Below are 17492 nucleotides of genomic sequence, written 5' to 3' on the forward strand. Positions count from 1 at the left end.
TTGGGAAAGGGAGAGTGCCTTCCCAGATTTGTGACTAAAACCTTACTAGTCTATGGGGAAGGTGACACACACATTTAGATATGTGACAATTTGTGGTGGGGTGTTGGCAGACCTTGGTCAGAGCCTTTGAGCACCAGTCACGGTTCCAACTGGGACCTCCTGTTACTGTTCTCATTTTAATAACATGTGCTGTTGAAGCAGTTGCACTGTCCTTGCTTCAGCCTGTAACATCCTATCTTGGATTTTTACATAAAGAGGTTGGAGGGGTAAATGTATGAATAAAAAAGTGAGAGCTATGCAAAATTTATGGATTAGAAATAAACAAACTTTGGCTTTCTTTATGCTGGGCTCGTCCAACTTGAAGTAAGTTAAACTGCTAAAATTGAAACAAATATTAATCATCAATTTAGCATATGTTTTCTTCACTCTGTAGCCCATCACATTTGGACCAGAATAAGGACTTTAACTTTGTCTGTTGTAAATTAGACACTTTAATGATATAAATGATTAACCCCATTTCTCTCACTACCCTAAGTAAGTAATAAAGGAAAATATCTAGATATGTGTTTATCTGAACTTGGGACAGGTTTGTAATGCTTATTGATTAACGGATTAATTAATTAATTGCTACTTTTAATCTCTACCCTGTCCATATTCTAAGTAGCAGTTTGAGTAAAAAAAATTATTAGCTAATCTTGATATCCAATATTCCATGGCTTTTTCCTGCTTACCGATTCCTGGGGCTGGATTTGTCTAATAGTAATTTCTTACCAGGTGGGTGAACTTGTTCTATGGACTCTCTTCAGTTCAGAGAAATTGATCTCTATGTAAAACAAGTGAACATTGCCACGACTGACCTCAAAAAAGTTAAACCAACCACAGATAGGTGTTTTACTTTGTATCTTGCTTAGAAAAATAGAACAACCACATGAAGACCACAGATTCTAAGTAGCAATTTTACTACAAAGAATACTAATAGTTTGTTTTTCTTATTACTGCAAATTAACAATATGAAGTGAGAGAATAAATGTGGATTTCAGAAATAAACAGATTCTTCTTTTTCCTACACTTTTTCCCATATAATTGTATGAGTTATAAACAACTGTAGAAACTATATTTTCCTGCTCTTTAAAAAAATATTGAAAAAACTGAATTCCAATCTTGTTTTCTAATTTAGAAATTCTTGACAATTTTTTAAGATGTGACATTTTTCTTTTCTACCTATTCCTTACATTAGACTCTTGTCTATATTAATGTATACATTTATATAGTCATCCATCAATTAATTAATTATCTGTAGTAGATCTCTTAATAAACCTCTTTTTAATCATTTTAACAGATGAATTAAGTTTTCCATATAACATATTCTATCTAATGCCCTTGGCATGCTGAAAATGTATTGCTCATAGGATATGCCCTATTTTGCCATGGAATATTTATTTCTACCTTGGATTGAAGACTTGCTCCAATCACAAAAGTTTAAATAACTATAATATAAAGTGATTAAATATCTAAGGAAAAGCTATTGCAATGAAATCTAAAATGAATCCTTTGGAAAGACTTGATATATGTAAATGACTAAGAATTTTGTGATGATTTTAAAAGACTGAAGAAACATAGTAAAAATTGGAAAGGTCTGACACTCATATTGCTTTAAAAATGTGTCTAAGTTCTATTTTTACTTTAAAGACATTGACACTGGAAATTGGAGATGATGCATTAGAGATGGTTTATGCAATCAACCAAGACTGGTCAGTATTCCAATTTATCTCTGACCAATATCAAACTGGTGAATGGATGTTTATGTTTTAAGTAAAAATATAATATACAGTGTTTTTCATTTATTTATTACCTTTATGTATCCACATCCTATATTTTTAAGATTTGCTACTGAAATGAACTCTTTTTTTTGCCTTCTCATCCTTTTATTTCCTTTCGATCTTCTTTTTAAAATTAAAGTATAGTTGATTTACAATGTTTCAAGTGTACAGCAAAGTGATTCAGTTATACATATGTATATATGTGTGTGTGTATATATATATATTCTTTTTCATATTGTTTTAATTCAACCTGTAATGAAACGAACTCTTTTGATTTACTTACACACTATGACGGCAACTCTTGTGCAATAAAAAGACTTATAATGTATCTGTGTATCTATTTGTAGCCTTTTTCCATAAAGAATTAAAGATGCGTGATCAAAGTCATTATTACAATATTATCTATAATTAAACCAGACATTATAATAACACATCTTTATTATTTAATTCTTTTAATTACACAAGTAAACAACTCCAAATAATATTCATTGAGTTTTAATTCTAGAATTTCTATTCTTTATCATCAGAGAAGTGGAAATACTCATAATCAGATGTGGGAAAATAAAAAGTTTGTCCTTCCTCTTTGTAGTCAAGTTCTAGGTGTCCATTTCTGTGTCTCTTGCTATGTTAGACCATTGAGCTGACTGGAGACCATTTTTGTACCAACATTATTATAACAGTAAAAGAAGCTTCCTTGTTTGTAATTACTTACAATTTAGATTTTAAATTTAAGTCTAAATCAACAGCATTTTAATGGCATTTTGCTTCTTCCTGAAATTGTGAAGAATACCTGTTCATTATCACATGGCTTCACTACCTTTGTCTTGGGGTTATCACTTTTCTCCATCTCTTGATTATAGTCTGATTTGCATTTCTGCATCTGGGCAAAAGCCTATTATACCTGTCTTACATTGACTTCTTTTAATCCGTCTGTGCATTATTTGATCAATTGGTTCTGTTGTCCTAGTCAGGTGTTTTTCATTTTATTCATTTTGTGGGTAGAGAATGACTTCCAATTTGAATCAGAGGTATAAAATAATCCTATTAGACAGAGTCATAGAAAGGTATGTCCTGCATTATAGAATTAAACATGTCTTCTGGCTGTAGCATCTTGAAGTTTTACTATTTACTATAGACCATAAGAACATCTCCACACTTTCACTTTCAGTGTCTGGTAAGCTTAGATAGTTAAAAATTGAAATTAAATATTTATCTACCTTATCTATCTTTTTATTTTTATCTATATATCTATAAGTATTATTATTTTATAAATATATGTATGTACATGTGTATATGTATTTATGTGTGTATATGTATGTCTGTATATATATTTCCTATATGTAGCATGGAAGCGATATGACTGGCCACTTCTCACAGAAAACAAAACAGGTGGTTTGCTAAATAAAGGATAACAATATGTGTCTTTCCTCTAAACGTGATCTGAATATGCTATTTATTTTATAGAGACATCAAAATGAGCAACGACTCCTGAATGTACTATGAAATGCTCATTATGATCCTAGAAAAAAAGTTCTGTGTATGTTCAAATGATAGTTTATCATAATAGAGTGATATTTATGTAGTTCATCAGTCTGTGGTAGCAGTTTTCAGTCTATCTTTCTTTGCTACTGATATTATTTTTATTTTTTCTGAAGATAGAAGTAAATACATAAGTCCTCAGAATGAAAAATATCTCTTTTCTATCAAGCTCAAACAATATCACACAATTGTGAATCCCACAACTATCCCATATTAAACCTAGGGATTTACTTCAAAGAGAATTATTTTAAAGAGAATTCAGACAAAATTCTAGGAAAAACCTATGTGAGAAAGATAAAGCTATTTTCTGTTGCTTAAAATTTTTTTCTACTTCTCTTTAATTTTTTAAAAGACCTTATAACTTCTTTATATCTGATAAAATTCTGCATTATCTTCTTTATATGTGGTACAAATCTTGGTGTACAGCTGGCCCTCCTGAAACTTTAAGGTGTGACACAAACTCGGAGGTTTTTGATGTTTACCTTTAGAGGATCTGTTCTTGAAAGAGTAATACAAAGTTTTTGTTAAGAAAAATATACTCCATGTATCATAATTATTATTAAGAGAAATTTATAGTTAGCTATTTCTGAAAGGGAAATGGGAAGGTTTTAAATCATCTTCCAGCTGCTCCTTGTTTCTGGAACCATGGATGCTTCTGCATCATGGTTTTAGAATGAGCTATGAAAAATTAATATTACACTTTATTTTAGCAACAGCTTCAGGTCCAAATTCCTAGCAAAATCCATTCATTGCCCCATAATCTTAAAGCCTGTCAAGCTAAGGCTTTTTTTCACCCTGGGCCCCATTGTGGTCCTGCTTGCATTACAAGGGCGAGAGTGCTTTCCAAAACTGGTGTGGAAAGAACGACACTTCTTGAAGAGCAAGGTCCTTGGCCCTGTTTGGCTGTATTTCAATGTGTACCTGATGAGACTGACTTTCCTTTCTCAGTGTTTTATGCTGGATTCTATTTTATTTGACTATCGCATGTTAGAATGCTACCCTTTGTCATTGAAACCTTTTTATACACTCTCTCTAGGTGACTCCATTGAGTTTCATAGGTATAAATGATATCTCTGTGTTGATAATTCTCAAATATATAGCTATATCCCTGATCTTCCCAGGGACTCCAGATTCACATACTCTGCCTGCTACTTGATATATCCACATGGATAACCACTAGGCATATCAAACTTAACATGATCCAAATAGAACTCTTTATTTTTATTCCAAGTCTGCTTTTCCCTTACTCTTGCTCATTTCAGTAAATGGCACTACCATTCACTCATTTGTTCCAGCCAAGCTTCTAGAGCTGTGCTATCCAGTATACTAGCCACCACTGGCATGTGGTTATTTAAATTCAAATTAATTAAAATTAAGCAAAACAAAAAATCACATTTCTCAGTTACAGTAGTCACATTTTGAGTGCTCAATAGCCACATATGGATAGTGGCTACCATATTAGACAGTACAGATATAGAACGTTTCCATCATGGCAGAAAATTTTATTGAATAGTGCTGGTCTAAAGTCATGATTTATATGTCTCTCTCTCACCATACACATCAGGTCCTATCTGCTTTATCAAAAGTATGTGGTTTATTTAATTGAAAGTATATGCTAAATTTGTTTATATAGATCCTAAATTAGTCCATTTCATTTAATCTTGGAATTACCACCATAGTCAAAGCCATCATTGCCTTTCTTTAGTAGTCCCCTAATTTGCCTTTCAGGTTGTCCTCTTATCAACTGCTTCTTTGAGGAGCAGCTAGCAGAATTTATTTAAAATGTAAATTAGGTCATGCCACTCTTTTGCTTTAAACCCAAATTCTCAATAACTTCCATTGGTCATAGAACAAAGTTCAAACTTCTTATCCTGTTTTACAAGTTCTATATAACCTGGCTTCTACTTATCTCCTGACCTTGTTTCACATGTTTCCCCTCGTCCACTATGCTTAATCACTCTAACTCCTTTTATTTTTCTAACAGAACAGAACAATCTTACTCTGAGTATTTTTTCAGGCTATCCTCTCTAAGGTGCTCTGCTTTTGGTCACACCATGGTTGACTACCTGGACATTGATATCTCAGCACTGAACTACCTCCCATTACCAGCCAAATCAAGAGTAATGTCCGGACTCCCTTTGGATCTCAGCTATATGTTTCTTAATTATCTGCATAGCTTTCACTGTCGATTCCCTTCTTGCTTATCTAGAATTTATTTAGTTCTCTATTTCTCTAATGAGAATTTAATTTCTTTGAGAACCAAAATATTATTTATATTCTCTGTCACTTTCTCTCCAGTTCCAAAGACATGCCTAGCACATAGTGGAGCATCGATAAGAATTTTCTCTATGAATTGATGTGAAATGAAAGAACTATAAAAAGAAAGATAATTTTGACTTTCAAGATATTCCCATCTTTCTTATTTTTACCCATGATCCATGAAATTGAAGTAAGATATGGGCAAGAGTGGGAGTTTTAATCTCTGCACTTAAGATTAGAGAATGTAACAATAGTTGATACAATTGAAATGAGAGTTTTGGAAAAATTCATTTGTTCATTCATTCACTCAAAATTTCATGAGTCATAGGGCACTATGCTAGTTTTTCCCTGTGAATTTAAAAAAGAATGCCTCTAAGATTCACCACAGCATTGTTGAAAACTCTCTCACTGAGTTCTTCAAATCTATAATTTGACATCACATAAAGGGAACAAAAAAATTAATAAAAAATCCCCAGTGATGAAATTCAATATTATTTCCCTTTTCATTTTGAAAAACATCATTTACTAGACATATAAATAAGTGAATTTAAAATTTATGCTTATGTCTTTATTGCAATGTATATTCTTAATAACTTTTATGTTTTACTCTTAATTATAAAATTTGTGTAAAATGTGGGTAAATGCATACTTTTTAAATCTCTGTGTTTTCATCCTTAAAATTTCAGCTGCTCTTTTCTATCCTTTCTGCATCAAAATTTTACAGCACATTATATTCATATTTTATGAAATGGGATGAACTAAAAAATAAAGTCACTGAAGAACATAAAAATGGGTTAATCACTGTTCTTGGACAATAAATTTTAATGTCAAGGGCATCATCTTTAGGTCATCTAAAGCAGCATTTCTCCCTGGATAATCCTCTGACTACCAGTATCAGACTCAACTGGGTCTTCGTGAAAACTGAGATTCCTGAAACTCATGCCTATAAAATTAAGTCTCTGGGGATGGGGCATAGAAATCTGTATTTAAAAAACTAAGGGTGACTTATTTTATATATGCTAAAGTTTGAAAATCATTAATTAATGTTTGTAATGAAATTTAATGGGATCATCTAAAGCAGACTTTAATAGTCTTTGTGTAAATAGTCATACAGTATTTAAAGTATAGTTTGATTTAAAATAAATAGTAGCAGCTTTACCTGAAGGAAAGTAAGCAACATTATGAGATAGGGTGTCATCTTTTAATGCCAAAGTCTCTCCTATTGACCCCATTTTTGGACTTGGAAATCCTTTTCTTTCAATATTTTAGGCTTAATGAAATCAAGATTGAGTTAAAATGAAAAGGCCTATTTAAGAAAGGAAAAAATTATAGCTATTCACACTTTGTCATAAATTATTTTATTAGACTAATTTCTGTAACATAGCAGGACCTGAATGATTCAATCAGAAATAGTTGAGTATTACCTGTGGAGAGAGTTCAGAGCACAAGGAAACTCAGCTAAGCACAGATTGAGTAATTAATCCATCACTTCAATTCACAAAGGATTCTTGAAATTGTAATAGATGTTATGGGAAAGCACAGAGATAAACTTTGTCCCCCACATGGGATTTAAAATACATAAAAGAGGTAAGCTATGTACCAATATATTCCATCATATTAGGTGTACACTGCCACAAGAAATGTATGAAGAGTACAGAAGAGGCAGCAATTCCTCAGCTGAAACAGCTCATAACGTTCCTTGGAGGACCTAACATTTAATCCTGACCTTTAAAGTGGAAAGAATTTGGATATATGGAAACTCCAGAGGAGAATCTGGTACCACTGGATATGGGTGTTAGAGGAGCTGAGAGTCCCCTGAAGGAGAACAAAAGCCTAGAGTAGAGAACTAAATGAACACTGATAACAAAATATGCATTTTTTTCTTCATACCAAGGTTTAAAAAAATTCAAATACATGGTTCTGTGTATGATGTGAGAAATTAAATGAAAAATTGAAATCCATGGTTTTAATCTAGTCAAAATCTCCACTATAAAGTAACTTAACCAAGGCAGCCACTACTGTAGTAGGCAGGCATATGTTCTGGGGGCATATGTTAAAAGTTGTTATTATCTCTTCCTTATTTTACATCCTAAAATATTATTATTTTTGCTTCTTTACCAAAACATTGCCTTTTCTAGAGCCAAACCTCTATAGATATGAGAGAAGATTAGAACCTGACCCTTATGCCAGAAAGGATATTCAAATTGCCCATGATTATATTCCAAGCACAGGGACATTTCCAAAGAAGTTCCAACTTGTTCTCTAATGCCAATGACAAAACAGAAGATAAAAAACTACAGCTGTTATATATCTATCCTTCATGAAATGGCAGCATGCCGAGGCTTTGAGAATAATAACACCCAAAAACCATCATCAAGCACAGTTTTGAAAAATTTTCTTCAGTATTAGAAAATTCAATAAAATCTGAGGAGAAAATGAGATCATAATGTAGTCTAAACTTTAAAATTTTTTTTTTATTTTATTACCTAAAGATGATCAAAGTTGATTTTTCAAGGAGTTAGGATTGGAAATATACAAGGTTTATGGATAGAATTCAGAAAATATTTAAAAGTAACAAAACACAGAAAAAACAGTGATTGATACAGTATTTTGAACTTCCTTGAAGAATTATGGATTTAGTGATTTTCATTTAAAATGTATTACTTATGCAGAATTTTTAAGTTTGAAAATTTTATTCATATAGCTATTATATGAAAAATCAGATAAACAGGCATTGTGAATGAAAACTCATTAACCAAAATTAGATATATGAACACATTCAGAAGACTGACTTTGTAGGCAATAAAATCTAAAGGAGGAAATAGAAAATCTATTTCATGACCTGCAAAAAATGAAAGAGATAGTTGATTATGATATCCGAAATGCAAAAAGAAAGAAAAAAGAAAAAGTAAACAGCATCAACACTGAAGTAAACACACTAATTTTGAGGCATAGGGAGAGGGTAACAAAACGGCCCCACAATGTGGAACATCTGGTCATTGAATCAGAAATAGACTTTAATTGAAAACAGACAGATGGCATAAACACTATTAACACAGAGAAAGCTGCTGCACAGACATAGAGATCTACGATATTGACTTTGGCAGTACTGTCTTTATTTTGCATTGCCAATGATATTCAAATTAAATGGAATATCAAGGAAGGTTGGCCTCTTTGCCTAACATTCCTTCAGGCCTATTCTTGCTCTTTTAAATAGGTAGACAAGTACATGCTCTCAGGTAATTTAACATATAGGTAGCACATCTCTATTTCTCATATTACGCACACACACATACATACATACATTGCAAGAAAGAATATTGTCATATTGGTGTTTTGCTTTCTTTTGGCAATATTAGTTCAAAATCAGAATTTTTCTAACTATATTTTTATTACTAGGAGGCTAAAAAGACTTATCATACTTAGAGCTGAAAATAAGGATTCAGGAATAATTATCTAAATCTTTTTTTATAGTGCATACCAAAACAAGATAAGAAAGTCAAACATGATGAGATAACCAGGTGACAGAAATATTTTCATCTATCTTGGTTTATCAGATATGATTTTAAAAGTTGTTAGATATTTAATCACTACATTCACTTGGTCGTTTTTCAAATCTAATCTACAGATTCATTTAAAATAGGCTCTGTCACAAAGCATTTAGTAAAAAAAATGCCTGCAGATAAATGTTTTTTAATAAAACCTTTTAAAGAAATATCTTATTTCATACACTGGCTTCATCTTCTAGCTTTTTGTACATCAAAGAAAGTATTATTTAAATCAGAGAATCTGATGAAAATGAAGGATATTCCTCCCCAGAAAAATGCACATGTGCACAATTTTTTAAAATATAATTTAAAGGTTTATCCTTTGAAGCCCTATACTTGGGGTCCATAGATCTCAGGTAGAGAACCTCTGATTTCAATAAATTTATACATAATGTTAGCAATTCTTTCTTTAGCATGAATAAATATGGTAGAAGCTGGATATGATGATAGAACTCACTTTTCCAATTCCTATTTTAACCACTGCTCATGTGTTTAAAGATCCCTAGGGCTTCCCTTGTGGTGCAGTGGTTGAGTCCGCCTGCCGATGCAGGGGACACTGGTTCGTGCCCTGGTCCGGGAAGATCCCACATGCTGCGGAGAGGCTGGGCCCGTGAGCCATGGCCGCTGAGCCTGCGCGTCCGGAGCCTGTGCTCCGCAACGGGAGAGGCCACAGCAGTGAGAGGCCCGCGTAACGCAAAAAAAAAAAAAAAAAAAAAAAAAAATCCCAAATATTTGATTATGTAGCTCTATTTTCTGTTTTAGTTATCTGAAATTTCTACTTTAAAATATAATAAAAATTTCCCCCCTCTAACTTCCATGAATTACTTCTGATTTTGTTCTCTGGAGTAGTCTAGAACAACTCTTTTCCCTATTTTAGATCATAGACATTTAAGTTTTTCTGAAACTCTTAGAACTTTAGAGATGAAGAAGAGATCTTATTAATCATTTTAGGTTAAAACTTTCCATTTACAGATGATAAAATTGAGGCTCAAAATAATTAATTAATGACATGTATTACTTTTCTCAACAGTCTTTTACCAGCATGCCCTATGTGCTGTTAACCTTCCTTTAAAGCATGTTCTCTGGTGGTTCCTTAACCATCCTTCCTCCCCATTGCTTTTCTCAAGGCTTTTCATTAGTGTGGCACCAGGAATCTGTCACAGGATTCATTTGGGTCTTGAGCAGCAGGTAGTAGAATTTGTGCTAGCTTTACAATGGCCAGTTTTATTCAACAAAGTGTTTTTTTAAAATATTTTAAGCAGCTGTATTTTTAGGATTTTTATAAGAACACCTATCAGTTGATCAGTTTGTAATTTAGTTTTCCCTTTAATGGAATTTGTAAAATGTCAGACAGACCTAAAAAAGATAAGAAAAATTAGAAAAATCAAAGCACTCAGTAATAGTTGGTCACATTTAATGATCACTTACCATATGTCAGCAGAAGGACTGAGTGCGTTAAATGGACTATTTCATGCAGTCTTCCCAGAGACCTCATGCAATAGGCACTATTTGGTACTATTATTAATCTGTATATTATTGATGAGGAAACCGAAGTTCACACATATGGCAGTCACATAGTATGAAGGATAAGAACTAAGCTTTAGGCTCAGAAATCTCCCCAGGGCTCAAGAGTTTAATCATATTACAATACCTCATTCAACTGATGATAATATCACAGATACGTCAGTTCTACAATATTCTATTATAAAATTAAAACAAGAATTTTTATTTTTTGAATTTTATTTTATTTATTTTTTTGTACAGCAGGTTCTTATTAGTTATCCATTTTATACATATTAATGTATTCATGTCAATCCCAATCTCCCAATTCATCCCACCACCACCACTCCCACAACCACTTTCCCCCTTGGTGTCCATATGTTTGTTCTCTACAACTGTGTCTCAATTTCTGCCCTGCAAACAGGTTCATCTGTACCATTTTTCTGATTCCACATACACGCATTGATATATGATATTTGTTTTTCCCTTTCTGACTTACTTCACTCTGTATGACAGTCTCTGGATTCATCCATGTCTCTATAAAAGACCCAATTTTGTTCTTATTTTATGGCTGAGTAATATTCCATTATATATATGTACCACATCTTCTTTATCCATTTGTCTGTTGATGGGCATTTAGATTACTTCCATGACCTGGCTATTGTAAATAGTACTACAATGAACATTGGGGTGCATGTGTCTTTTAGAATTATGGTTTTCTCTGGATATATGCCCAGTAGTGGGATTGCTGGGTCATATGGTAATTCTATTTTTGTTTTTTTAAGGAACCTCCATACTGTTCTCCATAGTGGCTGTATCAGTTTACATTCCCACCAACAATGCAAGAGGATTTCCTTTTCTCCACACCTTCTCCAGCATTTGTTGTTTGTAGACTTTCTGATGATGCCCATTTTAACTGGTGTGAGGTGATACATCATTGTAGTTTTGATTTGCATTTCTCTAATAATTAGTGGTGTTGAGCAGCTTTCATGTGCTGCCTGGCCATTTGTATGTCTTCGGAGAATTGTCTGTTTAGGTCTTCTGCCCGTTTTTGGATTAGGTTGTTTGTTTTTTTAATAATGAGCTGCATGAGCTATTTATATATCTTGGAGATTAATCCTTTGTCCGTTGCTTGATTTGCAAATATTTTCTCCCATTCTGAGGGTTGTCTTTTTGTCTTGTTTGCAGTTTACTTTGCTGTGCAAAATCTTTTAAGTTTCATTAGGTCCCATTTGTTTATTTTTATTTTGATTACTTTAGGAGGTGGATCAAAACAGATCTTGCTGTGATTTATGTCAAAGAGTGCTCTTCCTAAGTTTTCCTCTAAGAGTTTCATAGTGTCTGGTCTTACATTTAGGTCTCTAATCCATTTTGAGTTTATTTTTGTATATGGTGTTAGGGAGTGTTCTAATTTCATTCTTTTACAGGTAGCTATCCAGTTTTCCCAGCACCACTTATTGAAGAGGCTGTCTATTCTCCATTGTATATCCTTGCCTCCTTTGTCATAGATTAGTTGACCATATGTGTGTGGGTTTATCTCTGGGCTTCTATCCTATTCCATTGATCTATATTTCTGTTTTTGTGCCACTACCATATTGTCTTGATTACTGTAGCTTTGTAGTATAGTCTGAAGACAGGGAGTCTGATTCCTCCAGCTCCGTTTTTTTCCCTCAAGACTACTTTGGCTAACATGGTCTTTCGTGTCTCTGTACAAATTTTAAGATTTTTCTTCTAGTTCTGTAAAAAATGCCATTGGTAATTTGATAGGGATTGCATTGAATCTGTAGATTGCTTTGGGTAGTTTAGTCATTTTCACAATATTGATTCTTCCAATCCAAGAACATGGTATATCTCTCAATCTATTTGTATCATCTTTAATTACTTTCATCAGTGTCATAGTTTTCTGCATACAGGTCTTTTGTCTCCCTAGGTAGGTTTATTCCTAGGTATTTTATTTTTTTGTTGCAATGGTAAATGGGAGTGTTTCCTTAATTTCTCTTTCAGATTTTTCATCATTAGTGTATAGGAAAGCCAGAGATTTCTGTGCATTAATTTTGTATCCTGCAACTTTACCAAATTCATTGATTAGCTCTAGTAGCATTCTGGTGGCATCTTTAGGATTCTCTATGTATAGTATCATGTCATCTGCAAACAGTCACAGTGTTACTTCTTCTTTTCCAATATTTATTCCTTTATTTCTTTTTCTTCTCTGATTGCTATGGCTAGGACTTCCAAAACTATGTTGAATAATATGGTAAGAGTGGACATCCTTGTCTTGTTCCTGATCTTAGAGGAAATGCTTTCAGTTTTTCACCACTGAGCATGATGCTTGCTGTGGGTTTGTCATATATGGCCTTTATTATGTTGAGACATGTTCCATCTATGCCCACTTTCTGGAGAGTTTTTATCATAAATAGGTGCTGATTTTGTCAAAAGCTTTTTCTGCATCTATTGAGATGGTCATACGGATTTTCTCCTTCAATTCGTTAATATGGTTTATCACATTGATTGATTTGCATATGTTGAAGAATCCTTGCATCCCTAGGATAAATCCCACTTGATCATGGTGTATGATCCTTTTAATGCATTGTTGGATTCTGTTTGCTAGTATTTGGTTGAGGATTTTTCATCTATATTCACCAGTGATATTGGTCTACAATTTTTTTTTGTAGTATCTTTGTCTGGTTTTGGTATCAAGGTGATGGTGGCCCCATAAAATGAGTTTGGGAGTGTTCCTTCCTCTGCAATGTCTTCCAATGAATTTGGAAGAGTTTGAGTAGGGTGGGTGTTAGCTCTTCTTTAAATGTTTGATAGAATTCACTGTGAAGCCATCTGGTCCTGGAGTTTTGTTTGTTGGGAGAATTTTAATCACAGTTTCAACTTCATTCCTTGTGATTGGTCTGTTCATATTTTCTATTTCTTCCTGGTTCAGCCTTGGAAGGTCATACCTTTCTAAGAATTTGTCCATTTCTTCCAGGTTGTCCATTTTATTGACATAGAGTTGCTTGTAGTAGTCTCTTAGGATGCTTTGTATTTCTGCAGTGTCAGTTGTAACTTCTTTTTCATTTCTAATTTTATTGATTTGAGTCTTCTCCCCTTTTTTCTTGATGAGTCTCACTAATGGTTTATTAATTTTGTTTATCTTCTCAAAGAACCAGCCTTTACTTTTAATGATGTTTGTTATTGTTTCCTTCATTTCTTTTCCATTTATTTCTGATATGATGTTTATGATTTCTTTCCTTTTGCTAAATTCGGGGTTTTTTTTGTTCTTCTTTCTCGAATTGCTTTAGTTGTAGGGTTATTTTGTTAATTTGAGATGTTTCTTGTTTCTTGAGGTAGGATTGTATTGCTACAAACTTCCCTCTTAGAACTGCTTTTGCTGCATCCCATAGGTTTTGGATTATCATGTTTTCATTGTCATTTGTCTCTAGGTATTTTTTGGTTTCCTCTATGATTTCTCTAGTGATCTCTTGGTTATTTAGTAATGTATTGTTTAGCCTCCATGTGTTTTTTGTTTGTTTGTTTTTTTCCCTGTACTTGATTTCTAATCTCATACCTTTGTTGTCAGAAAAGATGATTTCAATTTTCTTAAGTTTACTGAGGTTTGATTTGTGACCCAAGATGTGATCTATCCTGGAGGATGTTCTGTGCACACTTGAGAAGAAAGTGTAATCTGTTGTTTTTGGATGGAATGTCCTGTAAATATCAATTAAATCTATCTGGTCTATTGTGTCATTTAAAGTTTGTTTCCTTATTTATTTTCATTTTGGATGATCTGTCCATTGGTGTAAGTGAGGTGTCAAAATCCCCCACTATTATTGTGTTACTGTCAATTTCCTATTTTATAGCTGTTAGCAGTTGCCTTATGTATTGAGGTGCTCCTAAGTTGGGTGCGTATATATTTATAATTGTTATATCTTCTTCTTGGATGGATCCCTTGATCATTATGTAGTGTCCTTCCTTGTCTCTTATAACATTCTTTATATTAAAGTCTTTTTTATGTGAGTATTGCTACTCCAGCTTTCTTTTGATTTACATTTGCATGGAATATCTTTTTTCATCCCTTCGCTTTTAGTCTATATGTGTCCCTAGGTCTGAAGTGGGTCTCTTGTAGACATTATATATATGGGTCTTGTTTCTGTATCCATTCAGCAAGCCTGTGTCTTTTGGTTGGAGCATTTAATCCATTCACGTTTAAGGTAATTATTGATATGTATGTTCCTATTAGCATTTTCTTAATTGTTTTGGGTCTGTTTTTGTAGGTCCTTTTCTTCTCTTGTGTTTTCCACTTAGAGAAGTTCCTTTAGCATTTGTTGTAGAGCTGGTTTGGTGGTGCTGAATTCTCTTAGCTTTTGCTTGTCTGTAAAGCTTTTGATTCCTCCATCAAATCTGAATGAGATCCTTGCTGGGTAGAGTAATCTTGGTTGTAGATTCTTCCCTTTCATCATTTTAAATATGTCATGCCACTCCATTCTGGCTTGTAGAGTTTCTGCTGAGAAATCAGCATTAACCTTATGGGAGTTCCCTTGTATGCTATTTGTCATTTTTCCCTTGCTGCCTTCAATAATTTTTCTTTGCCTTTAAGTTTTTCCAATTTTATTACTATGTGTCTCGGCATGTGTCTCCTTGGGTTTAACCTGTATGGGAGTTTCTGCACGTCCTGGACTTGGGTTGCTATTTCCATTCCCATGTTAGGGAAGTTTTCGACTATAATCTCTTCAAGTATTTTCTCGAGTCCTTTCTCTCTCTCTTCTTCTGGGACCCCTATAATGCGAATGTTGTTGTGTTTAATGTTGTCCCAGAGGTCTTTTAGGCTGTCTTCATTTTTTTTCATTCTTTTGTCTTTATTCTGTTCTGCAACAATGAATTCTGCCATTCTGTCTTTCAGGTCTCTTACCCGTTCTTCTGCCTTGGTTATTCTGCTATTGATTCCTTCTAGTGTATTTTTCATTTCAGTTATTGTATTGTTCATTTCTGTTTGTTTTTTAATTCTTCTAGGTCTTTGTTAAACATTTCTTGCATCTTCTCGATCTTTGCCTCCATTCTTTTTCCAAGGTCCTGGATCATCTTCACTATCATTATCCTGAATATTTTTTTCTGGAAGGTTGCCTATCTCCACTTCATTTAGTTGTTTTTCTGGGGTTTTATCTTGTTCCTTCATCTGGTACATAGCTCTCTGTCTTTTCATCATGTCTATCTTTCTGTGAAGGTGGTTTTTGTTCCACAAGCTGCAGGATTGTAGGTCTTCTTTCTTCTGCCAATACAAGAATTTTAATACAGAAGTATATTTAGCAAAAATGATACCCAACTTTCAGATAGTATTAGCTAAACTTAGCTTAGTTTTATTTTTCTAGGCTTTTTACCTAGATAAAATAAATTCAATATTTTCAGTGGTATCAGAAAATGTTAGTCATGTTAAAAGCTGACATTCAGAGATAATTGCCAGAAACTTCCCTGGTGGCACAGTGGTTAAAGAATCTGCCTGCCATTGCAGGGGACATGGATTTGATCCCTGGTCTGGGAAGATCCCACATGCCATAGAGCAACTAAACACTTGTACCAGAACTACTGAGCCTGTGCTCTAGAGCCCACGAGCCACAACTACTGAGCCCATGTGCCAGAACCACTGAAGCCCTCACGCCTAGATCCCATGCTCCACAGCAAGAGAAGCCACTGCAATCAGAAGCCCACACACCACAACAAAGAGTAGACCCTGCTTGACACAACTAGAGAAAGCCTGTGAACAGCAACAAAGACCCAATGCAGCCAAAAATAAATAAAAAAAAAAACATACCAAAGATAATTGCCAGACAACAATTCTGCTATTAAGGAAGATTCTTCCTGTGAAATATTTTGTCAGAGTATGTTACATATAACCAGATTAACAGCTGCATTTCCACTGTTTATATAAGGTCATAAAATTGATCAGCCAACACAATATTATAAAGCTTCATAATCGACACATCTACTGATATATTTTTAAATCTGAGTAAATTATTATGTTACACGAGCCACAAACTATAAAGACTGAACATACTGCAAACCACGTTTTACTGCTTTCATCAAATAAAATGTACATAATTAATCTAGCATCTATTTAATGATATGCATAATTGCTGTTGTGCTACATGGTAATTAAGCCTGAATGAACAACAGATGATTATAATTTTACACAGCTAAGCTAAAATTCTATACTTCTTTTTACTTTGTAGCTTCTTCAGTATTTTCATGACTGGTAGTGCTGACAGTTTTATCTGATACCATGTAAAATTTAAACCTCATTATAGGAATATCTTATTTTATTGTACCCAGTTTTTTTTTTTTTCACATCTTTATTGGAGTATAATTACTTTACAATGGCATGTTAGTTTCTGCTTTATAACAAAGTGAGTCAGTTATACATATGCATATATTCCCATATCTCTTCCCTATGATGTCTCACTCCCTCCCACACTCCCTATCCCACCCTTCCAGGTGGTCACAAAGCACCGAGCTGCTCTCCCTGTGCTATGTGGCTACTTCCCACTAGCTATCTACCTTACGTTTGGTAGTGTATATATATCCATGCCTCTCTCTCGCATTGTCACAGCTTACCCTTCCCCCTCCCCATATCCTCAAGTCAATTCTCTAGTAGGTGTGTGTTTTTATTCCTGTCTTACCCATATGTTCTTCATGACATTTTTTTTTTCTTAAAATCCATATATATGTGTTAGCATACGGTATTTGTCTCTCTCTTGCTGACTTACTTCACTCTGTATGACAGACTCTGGGTATATGCACCTCATTACAAAGAGCTCAATTTCATTTCTTTTTATGGCTGAGTAAT

The sequence above is a fragment of the Phocoena sinus genome, chromosome 3, assembly GCF_008692025.1.
Source record: "Phocoena sinus isolate mPhoSin1 chromosome 3, mPhoSin1.pri, whole genome shotgun sequence".
Lineage (NCBI taxonomy): Eukaryota > Metazoa > Chordata > Mammalia > Artiodactyla > Phocoenidae > Phocoena > Phocoena sinus.